We start from the raw sequence: 15,465 nt of genomic DNA on the forward strand, positions 1-15,465 counted from the left end.
TAATCACTGCCAAATGTGCTTCGACAAAGTACTGAGTAAAGGGTCTAAATACTTTTGTAAATGTAATATTTCCCTTTTTTTATATAAGTTAACACAAATTTCAAAATAACTGTTTTTGCTTAGTCATTATGGGGTATTGTGTGTAGATTGATGAGGGAAAAAAACACTTTAATCAATTTTAGAATAAGACTGTAACCTAACAAAATGTGAAAAAAGTCAAGGGGTCTGAATACTTTCCGTATGTGTAGGTAATCCTTTCTAACGTGACTATTTTGAAAGATATTACGAAGAACTGAAAAAGTGTTGCTAATGCTCTCCACTTTCTGGAGGACGGAGTTTTGAAATCAGTGGAATGCCCGGTGGAAGCAGATTATGATAGCGATGGAGATGGAGAAAATTCTGGCGTTTGATTTGCAAATATGCAGGGGAGTCGAAAAGAGAACACACAGAAGAACGCTGTTGTATAAAACACCTGTTTCTGGATTACATCTTCAAACTAAGGGACACCATGGCATCCATGACAGAGAGGGTGAAGCGTTCATCCATGTATTCAGGTAAGAGAGTCTAGCTAGCTACATTTTCAGATATTATAGGTTTCTAATTTTGTCAAAGTCGTTTACATTGCAAGTTAAAGTGTACTGTTAGCTAGCTAGCTAACGTTAGCTGACTGCCTTGCTAGCTAACGTTACATGTATGATCTGTGTAGTAATATTATTCGTATCTCAGAGCCATTTGCATTGCTAGTTATAGCCTAATGTTAGCTAGCTAGCTAATATTGAATTTAGCTGGTTGATTAGCTTTAGCTACCAGCAGATTCATGCAGGGTAGTAATGTTATGATTTGGGATTATGGTTCATTGTTTAGCTAGCTAGCTAACTAGCTACATGTATAAACAAAAGACTCCACTATGCAAGTAACCATTTCACTGTACTGTTTGCACCTTCTGTATCCTGTGCATGTGACAAATAAACTTTGATTTTATTTGATATAGTGTGTGTTTACCAGAGACGGTAATGTGAAGAACAACATGACCTGCACCAAAGTCAGGATATAACGTTAGGCCAACAAATCATGTTCTATGATTCTCTGGACTGCCCTGCTTTTATTTAATCTCACTCACAACCGTAAGCTATTTTCTGTAATTAGCTCGCCATTAACTTGTAAATAATGATCTTGTTGTGAGTTTATTTTCCTGTAATAATGAATACAAATTAGCTAAAAACATTGTCAGATATATGATATGGTCATTATTTGAACTGGCTAGCCAGCTAACTTAACGTTAGCTAGCTAGCTAACAAGCTAGAAACGAACCAAAACATTGCTTAGAAAGTTGCTTTTAGTTGCCTGGTTTGTTAGATTGATAAACTAAATTAATTTTTAAATGGTTTATTGGTGTTAAAATACACCAGTTATGCTATTTTGGACCATCAGGCTGCTGATGTCATGCAGCCTGGTGTTTTTGTCTTTATACTTTTCCATAAAGACAACGAGAAGTTTGATGTCGGACAACAAGAGAATGTTCATGATGTCACTGTCGACAACTGTCTACAGACGTGTCGATAGACGTAGTATAAACCAGCCTTTGGTCTTGAAATATTTGGTTGTTTACTACACTACTCACTCTGTTTAGCACATGGCCTCACGTGAATCCTTAAAGAGATGGGTGGGGCTAAGGCTTAAGAGGGTGTGAACGATGCTGAATGGGTGTAGACAAAGAAGAGCTCTCCAATAGGTACCAAAACATTCAAGAGCAATTTTCTCAAAAGTGGGGTTAGAAGTTTATCAACTTTCAAAGCAGAATTACTTTTTTCCCACCTTTATTTAACCAGGTAACCTTTTTGAGAACAAGTTCTCATTTACAACTGTGACCTGGCCAAGATAAAGCAAAGCAGTGCAGAAACAACAACACAGAGTTACACATGGAATAAACAAAAGTACAGTCAATAACCCAATAGTAAAAAAAGAGTCTATATACAGTGTGTGCAAATGTAGTAAGATCAGGAAGGAAAGGCAATAAATAGGCCATAGTAGCGAAGTAATTACAATTTAGCAGATTAACACTGGAGTGATAGATGAGCAGATGATGATGAGCAGATGATGGTGTGTAAGTAGTGATACTGGTGTGCAAAAGCAGCAAAGTAAATAAAAACAATATGGGGATGAGGTAGGTAGATTGGGTGGGCTATTTACAGATGGACTATGTACAGCTGCAGCGATCGGTTAGCTGCTCAGATAGCTGATGTTTAAAGTTAGTTGGGGAAATATAAGTCTCCAGCTTCAGCGATTTTTGCAATTCGTTCCAGTCACTGGCAGCAGAGAACTGGAAGGAAAGGCGGCCAAAGGAGGTGGCTTTGGGGATGACCAGTGAGATATACCTGCTGGAGCGCGTACTACGGGTGGGTGTTGTTATCGTGACCAGTGAGCTGAGATAAGGCGGAGCTTTACCTAGCATAGACTTATAGATGACGAATATGTAGCGAGGGCCAGCTGACTAGAGCATACAGGTCGCAGTGGTGGGTGGTTTATGGGGCTTTGGTAACAAAACGGATGGCACTGTGATAGACTACATCCAATTTGCTGAGTAGAGTATTGTAAGCTATTTTGTACATGACATTGCCAAAGTCGAGAATCGGTAGGATAGTCACTTTTACGAGGGTAAGTTTGAGTTAAGGAGGCTTTGTTGCGAAATAGAAAGCCAATTCTAGATTTGATTTTGGATTGGAGATGTTTGATATGAGTCTGGAAGGAGAGTTTACAGTCTAGCCAGACAACTAGGTATTTGTAGTTGTCCACGTATTCTAGGTCAGAACCGCCCAGAGTAGTGATGCTAGTCGGGTGGGCGGGTGCAGGCAGCGAACGGTTGAAAAGCATGCATTTGGTTTTACTAGCGTTTAAGAGCAGTTGGAGGCTACAGAAGGAGTGTTGTATGGCATTGAAGCTTGTTTGGAGGTTAGTTAACAGAGTGTCCAAAGAAGGGCTAGATGTATACAGAATGGTGTCGTCTGCGTAGAGGTGGATCAGGGAATCACCCGCAGCAAGAGCAACATCGTTGATATATAACGAGAAAAGAGTCGGCCCGAGAATTGAACCCTGTGGTACCCCCATAGAGACGGCCAGAGGTCTGGACAACAGGCCCTCTGATTTGACACACTGAACTCTGCCTGTGAAGTAGTTGGTGAACCAGGCGAGGCAGTCATTTGAGAAACCAAGGCTATTGAGTCTGCCGATAAGAATACGGTGATTGACAAAGTCGAAAGCCTTGGCCAGGTCGATGAAGACGGCTGCACAGCACTGTCTTTTATCGATGGCGATTATGATATCGTTTAGTACCTTGAGCGTGGCTGAGGTGCACCCATGACCATGACCCATGAGTTTCCCCTCGTTCCTCAACTGTAGAGTATGACATACCATTTTCTAGCTCTGAGTCTCTACTTTTATCCAATGTAAAAAAAAAAATACATTTAACATTTTGCTACATAAGACCGAATCGAGCCGGTCGGTCACATATGTTTTTAAATAACATTCTTAGAACGTTACTAACGTTTTCTTGGTGGTTTTCTTAATGTTCTGAGAATACAACTTTAAATAGAACCATAACGAAACCTGCAGAAAACGTTATGCTGAAGTACTAACATTCCCTGAACGTTCTGAGAACATGACTTTAAATAGAACCATGAGGAAACCTGTAGGAAATGTCATGCTTAAGTACGGAAATTCCCACCTTAGAAACATGGCTCTTAGAACATGATGTGCTAGCTGGGTATCCTGCACCATTCCCAGAACGTTGTGGAAAGGTTGCATGCAAAATAACTAAAGGACAATCACGCTCGTACCAAGCTCTAAGAAACATATGGTTCTCAGCACGTTATGTGCTAGCTGGGTAAAAACTATCTCCCTGCAGGTCCGTGTCTTGGTTCACCGTAGCCCTAGTTCAGCTTCCAATTCAACAAGCTGTCTCTCTCGCTGCTGCTCCGTGTCTTGCTCACCTGTAGCCCTACTTCCTGCCTCTGAAGAGAGATCATGCAGTTGCTATATTATGTCACCGGAGGTACACAAAGACACAAACACTGTCTTTCAATGTCCTAACACTGTACTAATACATTTCACCGCAGGGGAAAAAGCTGACTTCTCAAATGTTTACACCGGAAAAAGTGAAGAACACCACGTCCAAGATAATAACAAGCGCTAGAAGGAAAAGCAGATGGAAGCCGTGGGTGGAGAAAAGGAGCGGAGGTAGGGAGGAGGTTCTTTGGGTTCACGTCTCAGCGTGGGCTGGGTTATAGCCTGGCCTGGGCTGGGTCGATAGCATAGGCCAGGACACTCTGGTCTACAGCTCAATGAGCCGTGCTTCGGTAGCTGTTTGGGGGCGGTCGGTGGCGGTCAGTGTTTTGACGCTGGCCTTGGTGGGCAGAAAAGATTGTACTCTTCAAACCAAAGAAATGCTATTTTCTTGCTTCTGCTATTGTCCCACTGAAGTGTAAAGAGAAAAGAGAAGCTTCTACTGAGAGCTACTTTCTTTATATGTTATGTTGTCTGAGAACCTTTTCTGGTCCAGGGATATTTGACCGGACAAATAGGGACAAGGGAGTTGTGTTTCTTAGACCTGTTTTCAATTGAAGAATATGATAGACTGTACAGTTGTGAACCAACAGCTGCATTGCTTAAGTCCACAACAGACAGTCCACAACTAACACAAGGGAAAGTGTTTATGCTGAAATGTTCTGGGTTGTTGCAGGGTTAAGTTTTCAGAATGTGGGCTGTTGCAGGGTTAAGTTTTCAGAATGTGGGTTGTTGCAGGGTTAAGTTTTCAGAACGTGGGCTGTTGCAGGGTTAAGTTTTCAGAATGTGGGCTGTTGCAGGGTTAAGTTTTCAGAATGTGGGCTGTTGCAGGGTTAAGTTTTCAGAATGTGGGCTGTTACAGGGTTAAGTTTTCAGAATGTGGGCTGTTGCAGGGTTAAGTTTTCAGAATGTGGGTTGTTGCAGGGTTACATTTTCAGAATGTGGGCTGTTGCAGGGTTAAGTTTTCAGAATGTGGGTTGTTGCAGGGATACGTTTTCAGAATGTGGGTTGTTGCAGGGTTAAGTTTTCAGAATGTGGGCTGTTGCAGGGTTAAGTTTTCAGAATGTGGGTTGTTGCAGGGTTAGGTTAAGGGTTAGGTTTAGGTTTGGCTTTAAGGTTGTGGGCTGTTGGAGGGCAGTTCTGCAGGATTTAGACCAGACAGTTGTAGGGGTTTCTGTGTTTGGATGATCTGTGTCAATTTGTAAGTCGCTCTGGATAAGAGCGTCTGCTAAATTACTTAAATGTAAATGTAATTGTCCATAGACAGGATTGAACGGGTTTAAAATGATTTTAATGTCTGAAGTTGGTTGAATAGATAGAGGGAGAGGTGGCCTGAAAGCTTTTCTGGACTACAGTCAGATGTTCTGAAAACTGGGGGTGTCCGGGGGCCTGCTCCCTTGAGAACGACTGGTGACTTTTTAAAAGGAGATTCTACCCGGAAATGAATAAAAATATAATTATGTTGACACCATTTGAAATATAGTTTAGCTTTTACCTAATTGAAAAACCTCAAAATGCATCAAATGCTACAAATATATGTTGTAACTTGTTACTCGTGGTGGGGTTTTGGTCGTGGGTGTGCAATTCTACACATTTTGTCATGGGACTGAGTAAAAAAAAAAAAATGTTTAAGAACATTTCCTTAAATTCTACACATTTTGTCATGGTACTGAGTTTTTAAAAAAAAGCCAATTTTAAAGAAAATTTCCTTCAATTCTACACATTTTGCCATTTGGCTGATATAAAATGTGCAGTTTTAAAGCAAATGTTGTTCAATTATACACATTTTGTCATGGCTTACGCTGTGTTCTTATGCTATCTGAGTGACTCAAACATTATATCAAAATCAATGGGGGTTGTCCCACGCCATCGCATTTTCTGACATTTAGATTCTCTCAGTCTAGTTTTTATTTTGGTGATTGTTAGTTCTCAAAGATAATCTTATAAAAAAAGACAGTGCATTCGGAAAGTATTCAGACCCCTTTTTCCACATTTTGTTTTGTTACAGCCTTATTATAAAATTTCTTAAATAATTTTTTCCCCTCGTCAATCTACACACAATACCCCATAATGACAAAGTGAAAACAAGTTTTTAGATTGTTTTGTGCAAATTCTTACAAATAAAAAACAGATACCTTATTTACATAAGTATTCAGACCCTTTGCTATGAGACTCATAATTGAGCTCAGGTTCATCCTGTTTCCATTGATCATCCTTGATGTTTCTACAACTTGATTGGAGTTCACCTGTGGTAAATTCAATTAATTAGACATGATTTGGAAAGGCACACACCTGTCTATATAAGGTCCCACAGTTGACAGTGCATGTCAGAGCAAAATCCAAGCCATGAGGTCGACAGGATTGTGTCGAGGCACAGATCTGGGGAAGAGTAGCAAAAAATGTCTGCAGCATTGAAGGTCCCCAAGAACACAGTGGCCTCCATCATTCTTAAATGGAAGAAGTTTGGAAATACCAAGACTCTTTCTAGAGCTGGCCACCAGGCCAAACAGAGGAATCAACCAAGAACCAGATGGTCACTCTGACAGAGCTCCAGAGTTCCTTTGTGGAGATGGGAGAACCTTCCAGAAGGACAACCATCTCTGCAGCACTTCACCAATCAGGCCTTTATGGTAGAGTTGTCAGACAGAATCCACTCCTCAGTAAAAGGCATATGACAGCCTGCTTGGAGTTTGCCAAAAGGCACCTGTTAGGTTCTAAATAGACAAAGTAAAAACTAACAGACAACTAGGTAACGCTCAAACCAAGTTTATTCACCCAATGGGTCAGACATCTGAACCTACAAAAACGTATTTACACAAGCACTGGTATTTAAACCTTACTCCTATGCTGAGTCTTGTTACACATCTGGACAGCCAATACATCTCTGTTGCTAGACAGAACTTTAGTGATGCCTGTTCTTCCTCGGCCCAAATTCCTCACTCCTCCCCAACTCACGGCTGTCCTGTTGACTTGTACCAAACTGTGGCACTTCTCCTTTTCATAGGATACCTGATGTCTAACAATAACATGTTCTGACAGAACATAAACATTCTACATTCTCTCTCTCTCGCTCTCTCTCAGTGACATGACTAAGGATATTTCAAATTTTCAAGTTTAGAAATCAGAACCCATCACACCTAATGGACTCTCAGACCATGAGAAAACAAGATTCTCTGGTCTGAACAAGATTCTCTGGTCTGATGAAACCAAGATTGAACTCATTGGCCTGAATGCCAAGCGTCAAGTCTGGAGGAAACCTGGCACCATCCATACGGTGAAGCATGGTGGTGAAGCATGGTGGTGGCAGCATCATGCTGTGGGGATGTTTTTCAGTGGCAGGGACTGGGAGACTAGTCAGGATCAAGGGAAAGATGAATGGAGCAAAGTACAGAGAGATCCTTGATGAAAACCTGCTCCAGAGTGGCAAGTCTTGGAATGTCCTTGAGTGGCCCAGCCAGAACCCGGACTTGAACCCAATCTAACATCTCTGGAGAGACCTGAAAATAGCTGTGCAGCAGTGCTCCCCATTCAACCAGACAGAGCTTGAGAGGATCTGCTGAGAAGAATGGGAGAAACTCCCCAAATACAGGTGTGCCAAGCTGGTAGTGTCATACCCAAAAAGACTTGAGGCTGTAATCACTGCCAAAGGTGCTTAAACAAAGTACTGAGTAAAGGGTCTGAATACTTATGTAAATGTGATATCAGTTTTATTTTCAATAAATTTGCAAAAACCTGTTTTTGCTTTGTCATTGTGTGGTATTGTGTGTAGATTGATGAGGGGGAAAAAAAGATTTAACTAAATGTGGAAAAAGTCAAGGGGTCTGAATACTTTCCGAAAGCACTGTACAACTTGTTTATAGTGTGAGGAGGGCTCTCATTGGTTAGCCTCATCTTTCTCTGGTGGAAGCCATTATGTCACAGCCTGATCATGGCCATAGTTGACAAGACAGCACAGATATGGCTATTGGTGTGACAGATCTATCAAACAGATCTGGGGTCAGGCTAATTGAGTCATAGGTAAACATGTCAAAACAAGCGCATCTCTATTTCGGCCAGCTTTGCTTCCTATGAAAGTTCCTATAGTACCAATGAAGTATCGTCTCGTTACTGTCCCATCATCCGCTTCCTCTGTTTGGCCTATAAATACAACAATACTTCCTATGTTTATAAATACAACAATATTTCCTGTGTTTATAAATACAACAATACGTCCTGTGTTTATAAATACAACAACACTTCCTGTTTATAAATACAACAAAACTTCCTATGTTTATTAATACAACGACACTTCCTGTGTTTATAAATACAGCAATACTTCCTATGTTTATAAATACAATGATACTTCCTATGTTTATAAATACAGCAATACTTCCTATGTTTATAAATAGAAAACAATAGATCCAGCATCCTGAGCCTTCTGGCCTTCAGCATGTGATCATGTTCTGATGCAGTCTGATATTGTGGGGTAAAAGAGGACAGTTTTGGTGTTGTCGTTTTGGGAAACCGAGGGTATGAACGAGCTGGAGGCCTCCAGACAGAGCTCATTTTGTAGAAAAGTCAGGGCGTAGTCCCAACTGGGGCTTGAACCCTGGACCTTGTGACTGTCGACTCAACCTTAGCTGCTACGCCACAGTCACTATGTTATTATCACTGATTGGGGAGATAAATAGTCATATGGTGGAGGGAAACAGACAACTGAAAATCCTGTTGAGTTTACTCAGATGGTGGAGGGAAACAGACAACTGAAAATCCTGTTGAGTTTACTCAGATGGTGGAGGGAAACAGACAACTGAATATCCTGTTGAGTTTACTCAGATGGTGGAGGGAAACAGACAACTGAATATCCTGTTGAGTTTACTCAGATGGTGGAGGGAAACAGACAACTGAATATCCTGTTGAGTTTTCTCAGATGGTGGAGGGAAACAGACAACTGAATATCCTGTTGAGTTTACTCAGATGGTGGAGGGAAACAGACAAACATAAATATGACCATCCATGCTCTTCCCTCCCCACTATGACAGAGTCCAAACCCTGCAGTAGTAAAGTCATTACCCTAACAGACTGTTCAGTCACACACACACACACACACAGGTCCAAGAGGCTTCTAAACAGCATCTACCCCCAAGCCATGAGACTCCTGAACATCTAATCAAATGGCTACCCAGACTATTTGCATTGCCCCCCCCGCCCCTATTTTACACCGCTGCTACTCTCTGTTATCATCTATTCATAGTCACTTTAATAACTCTACCTACATGTACATATTACCTCACCTAACCGGTGCCCCCGCACATTGACTCTGTGTATAGTCTCGCTATTGCTATTTAACTGCTGCTCATTAATTACTTGCTACTTTTATTTCTTATTCTTACTTGTATTTTTTTTAAACTGCATTGTTGGTTAGCAGCTCGTAAGTAAGCATTTCACTGTTGTATTTGGCGCATGTGACTAATACAATTTGATTTGACACACACACTTTGCTGACAGCTCTGTTTTTGTTTCTGGGTGATGAAACTCCTCGATTCTCTCTCCTCTGACGCCCGAAGTCTTCAAACACCATTGCTACTGCTAGAGCTCAGCATTCAACACCATAGTGCCCTCAAAATTCGTCACTAAGCTAAGGACCCTGGGACTGAACACTCTGCAGCTGGATCCTGGACTTCCTGACGGGCCGCCCCAAGGTGGTAAGGGTAGGTAACAACACGTCTGCTATGCTGATCCTCAACACAGGGGCCCCTCAGGGATGCGTGCTCAGTCCCCTCCTGTACTGCTGCTACTCGCTGTTTATTATCTATGCATAGTCACTTCAACCCTACCTACATGTACAAATTACCTCGACTAACCTGTACCCCCGCATATTGACTCGGTACCGGTACCCTCTGTATATAGCCTCGTTATTGTTATTTTATTGTGTTACTTTTAATTATTTTTTACTTTAGTTTATTTGGTAAATATTATCTTAACTCTTTCTTGAAATGCACTGTTGGTTAAGGGCTTGTAAGTCAGCATTTCATGGTAAGGTCTACACCTGTTGTATTCGGCGCATGTGACAAATAAAGTTTGATTTGATTAGAGATGGAGACAGCTTCAGTCCACAAAGCTTCCTGTGTCTGGATTTGTATTAACAGTTGTCAACATCAGCCCTACTCCCACACCCCTTCCCAGCCCCAATGCCTCTATTTTATTTTAATTTTTACTTCACCTTTATTTAACCAGGTAGGCCAGTTGAGAACAAGTTCTCATTTACAATTGCGACCTGGCCAAGATAAAGCAAAGCAGTGCGACACATACAACAACACAGAGTAACACATGGAGTAAAACAAACATACAGTCAATAATACAGTAGAAAAATAAGTCTATATACAATGTGAACAAATGAGGTGAGATAAGGGAGGTAAAGGCAAAAAAAATCCATGGTGGCGAAGTACATACAATATAGCAAGTAAAACACTGGAATGGTAGATTTGCAGTGGAAGAAAGTGCAAGTAAAAATAGAAATAATGGGGTGCAAAGGAGCAAAGTAAATAAATAAATACAGTAGGGGAAGAGGTAGTTGTTTGGGCTAAATTATAGATGGGCTATGTACAGGTGCAGTAATCTGTGAGCTGCTCTGACAGCTGGTGCTTAAAGCTAGTGAGGGAGATAAGTGTTTCCAGTTTCAGAGATTTTTGTAGTTCGTTCCAGTCATTGGCAGCAGAGAACTGGAAGGAGAGGCAGCCGAAGGAGGAATTGGCTTTGGAGGTGACCAGAGAGATATACCTGCTGGAGCGCGTGCTACAGATGGGTGTTGCTATGGTGACCAGCGAGCTGAGATAAGGGGGGACTTTACCTAGCAGGGTCTTGTAGATGACCTGGAGCCAGTGGGTTTGGCGACGAGTATGAAGCGAAGGCCAACCAACGAGAGCGTACAGGTCGCAGTGGTGGGTAGTATATGGGGCTTTGGTGACAAAACGGATGGCACTGTGATAGGCTGCATCCAATTTATTGAGTAGGGTATTGGAGGCTATTTTGTAAATGACATCACCGAAGTCGAGGATCGGTAGGATAGTCAGTTTTACGAGGGTATGTTTGGAAGCATGAGTGAAGGATGCTATGTTGTGGATTAGGAAGCCGATTATAGATTTCATTTTGGAGATGTTTGATGTGAGTCTGGAAGGAGAGTTTACAGTCTAACCAGACACCTAGGTATTTTTTAAATTGTATTTATTTTATTTCACCTTTATTTAACCAGGTAGGCAAGTTGAGAACAAGTTCTCATTTACAATTGCGACCTGGCCAAGATTTGTAGTTGTCCACATATTCTAAGTCAGAGCCGTCCAGAGTAGTGATAGTGGACGGGCGGGCAGGTGCAGGCAGCGATCGGTTAAAGAGCATGCATTTAGTTTTACTTGCATTTAAATAAGCCATGCATAAAAACAATATATTAGTTATACATTTAATTAAATGAAATTCTATCTACTACACCTCCACAGCATTACACATTTAGGAAGATTCCAAATACATTCGAACAGAGCGTTGGGCCAGTAACCGAAAGGTTGCTGGATCGAATCCCCCGAGCTGACAAGGTAAAAATCTGTCGTTCTGCCCCTGAACAAGGCAGTTAACCCACTGTTCCTAGGCTGTCATTGTAAATAAGAATTTGTTCTTAACTGACTTGCCTAGTTAAATAAATAAAAAAATGTAAAAATCCAAACGGCTTACTAAACTCTCCACAAATCCTATAAACGTCAAAGCAAGCAAAAGATATGTAGACCTACATACTACTATAGGATGTATATAACCTACACTTTTTGTACAGTTCGGTCAGTGGGCATCACCAAAAGGAGAGGGAGTCTTATGATGAAGTGAATGGGTTTTAAATTACACTGAACAAAAATATTAAATGCAACATGTAAAGTGTTGGGCCCATGTTTCATGAGCTCAAATAAAAGATCTCAAAAATGTTCCATACACACAATTATTTCTCTCAAATGTTGTGCACAAATTTGTTTACATCCCTGTTAGCATTTCTCCTTTGCCAAAATCATCCATCCACCTGACAGGTGTGGCATATCATGAAGCTGATTAAACAGTATGCCTATTACACCGGTGTACCTTGTGCTGGGGTCAATAAAAGGCAACTCTAAAATGTGCAGTTTTGTTACACAACACAATGCCACAGCCTGTAATTGTCACGCTGACTGCACCAGATCTTTTCCCAGAAAATATCATGTTAATTTCTCTATCATAAGCCGACTCCGACGTCGTTTTATAGAATTTAGCAGTACGTCCAACCGGCCTCGCAACAGCAGGCCACGTGTAACCACATCAGCCCAGGACCTCCACATCCGGCTTCTTCACCTGCGGGATCGTCTGAGACCAGCTACCCAAACAGCTGATGAAACTGTGGGTTTACACAAGCAAAGAATTACTCTGTCCTCTCAGCGCGGCTCGTCGTCCTCACCAGGGTCTTGACTTGACTGCAGTTCGGCCCCGTAACCGACTTCAGTGGGCCAAATGCTCACCTTCGATGGCCACTGGCACGCTGGAGAAGTGTGCTCTTCACGGATGAATCGCGGTTTCAACTGTACCTGGCAGATGAGAGACGTGTGGGCGAGCGTTTTGCTGATGTCAACACTGTGAACAGAGTGCCCCATGGTGGTGGTGGGGTTATGGTATGGGGCAGGCATAAGCTACGGACAACTAACACAATTGCATTTTATCGATGGCAATTTGAATGCGAAGAGATACCATGAGGAGATCCTGTGGTTCATTGTCATGCCATTCATTCGACGCCATCACCTCATGTTTCAGCATGATAATGCACGTTCCCATGTAGCAAGGATCAGTACACAATTCCTGGAAGTTGAAAATGTCCCAGTTCTTCCACGGCCTGATATGTCACCCATTGAGCATGTGTGGGATGCTCTGGATCTACGTGTACTACAGCGTGTTCCAGTTCCCGCCAATATCCAGAAACTTCGCACAGCCATTGAAGAGGAGTGGGACAACATTCCACAGGCCACAATCAACAGCCTGATCAACTCTATGTGAAGGAGATGTTTCACGCTGCATGAGGCAAATGGTGGTCACACCAGATACTGACTGGTTTTCAGCGGTATAAAGTACTTAAGTAGTACTTTAAAGTATTTTTTACTTAAGTAGTTTTTTGGGGTGTCTGTACTTTACTATTCATATTTTTGACAACTTTTACTTTTATTTCACTACACTCCAAAATAAAATGATGTACGTTTTACTCCATACATTTTCCCTGACATACAAAAGTACTTGTTACATTTTGAATGCTTAGCAGGACAGGAAACTACAGACCCTGGTTCGATCCCGGGCTGTATTACAACCGGCCGTGATCGGGAGTCCCATAGGGCGGCGCACAATTAACCCAGCATCGTCCAGGTTAGGGGAGGGTTTGGCCGTCATTGTAAATAAGAATTTGATCTTAACTGACTTGCCTAGTTAAATAAATAAAACGATTTGTATTCCCAGTCATGTGAAATTCATACATTATTAAGGCCTAATGAATTTATTTCAATTGACTGATTTTCTTAAATGAACTATAACTCAGTAAAATCTTTGTTGCAAATTGTTGCATGTTGCATTTATATTTTTGATCGGTGTAGTTATCAAAGGGACACTCAGTGAGTGGGTTTTACAGTAGTTTTCAAAGGGGCACTTAAATATCACTGTGTCACCAAATTAATTCAAATCTATTTTAGTATTATAAGCAGAGACATCATGTCTCTCTCTCTCTCTCTCGCTCGCTCGCTCTCTCACACACACACACAGTTGGATGTGATCTGGTTAAAACAAGGATGGCATAAACAAGTGAGCCTGGCATCACGAGTCCAGACATCATCTCTCTTCTCTCTCTCACGCACACAGACACACATGTGGATCTCGCATGGACTGGATAGTATCACTAACTAGTGAGAAGTTCTCATCATAAAAATAAGACCGGATTAAATAGGGGGGGATGGTGGTAAAGGCCATTGATATTTTCATCAGTACGAGGAGACGAAGTAACAGCTTCTGTAGGTCGAATAGATCCAAACCTATATAAAGCAATGAATGGAAGATAGGATATTTATGTTCAACTTCAAGAGGCCGATAGGGTCTGGTTAACCAACTAAACTGTCCTTTAAGGTTATGTAGAACAATGCAAACGTCATTTCAAACGTCGCCATACTCCCGTCGATAATGTAACCTAATTTTACATTTGCCAAGCAAATATAGCGGTCGAGATGGCGCTAACACATCACCACCCATTGCATATCCATTCTCTTGAAAAAAAATATTTTGGTCCAACTCTTTCTTACAACCAACGCGACCAAATGAGCTATAGCTTGAAACTTGAATGATTTTTTTTAAACTTTAAATTAAAAGGACAGTTTAGTTGGTTAACCAGACCCTATCGGCCTCTTGAAGTTGAACATATATATCCTATCTTCCATTCATTGCTTTATATAGGTTTGGATCTATTCGACCTACAGAGGCTTTTCATCTAGAATATATATCCTAAACTCTGGTCTTTTGTCAACAAAAACACACATTCAAATTGAAATAATAGAAGAATAGAACCTATCTAAACAGCATGTTAACTAATAATTTCACAATCCCACTTTTAAGTTTTTTAATGTTTAAAAAAAAAAAGGGGGTTAACTTACGTCTGGGTAGCAAGACATAGAGTTATCCTAGGCGTAGACTTCTCAAACGACTGAAAACAAGGGAAATGTATTTCTACAAGCAAATAATAAGAAAAGTTCTTCATATAATGTATCCACAGATGAGCGCTTTGCCTAAATATTCCGTTAGTTAGAATCATAGAAGAATCCTATCAAAGTTGCCATGGTACAGTGCTGTGCGCACTCGTCACTCGGGGCATTGCTTGTGGCAATATTTCCATGCTCTGTATTCAAAGCACGACCAAAGATGGTGGATAAATGAAGACGGTTAACTCAGACCTTTTATCACAGACAAACATTTTTAAAAAGTCAGTTCCGGTCTTCTTAACTGGGTGTGTCTCTCATAGACACCAATGCAATATCCGCTGGGTCGGGTCTACTTAGTTCATATTGACTTTTATTGAACCAGAAAATAAATAAATAAATAAAACCATCTAGGACTGGGGTGTCTCGCTTGCTCTTCCGTCTCTGGCAGAACTACGACCACACGGGGCGGAGTCAGCGCCCATTCTGTCCAATCAGGGAGAAGTTGACAGAATAATGAGATTGAAATGATTACACTATCCAATCAGATCCCGAGAATGGTAAGATCTGTATAAAGAATTGTATAACTGGGTTAACAGTTTAACAATTAGTTAATAAACTATTAACTAATTATTTGATAAACAGAACTTTTTGGTTGAAGTTGTAATAAACTACTTTGAACCACTTTATAAATCTTGAAATA

At 41.1% G+C, this 15,465-nt stretch overlaps 1 protein-coding gene across 7 annotated transcripts in view; it reads right to left on the reverse strand.

The window, feature by feature from the left end:
• LOC106570928 (PDZ domain-containing protein 2) overlaps nt 1-15,214 on the reverse strand; it is a 241,900-nt gene extending 226,686 nt beyond the window's left edge. For all 7 annotated transcript variants that reach the window (XM_045695434.1, XM_045695431.1, XM_045695433.1 and 4 more), the window contains exon 1: nt 14,721-15,214. The gene's annotated coding sequence lies outside the window, so the exon portion shown is untranslated. The remainder of the gene's footprint in view (nt 1-14,720) is intronic.
• Between the last annotated feature and the right edge of the window lie 251 nt (nt 15,215-15,465).

The sequence above is a fragment of the Salmo salar genome, chromosome ssa15 (genome assembly GCF_905237065.1).
Source record: "Salmo salar chromosome ssa15, Ssal_v3.1, whole genome shotgun sequence".
NCBI classification, from domain to species: domain Eukaryota; kingdom Metazoa; phylum Chordata; class Actinopteri; order Salmoniformes; family Salmonidae; genus Salmo; species Salmo salar.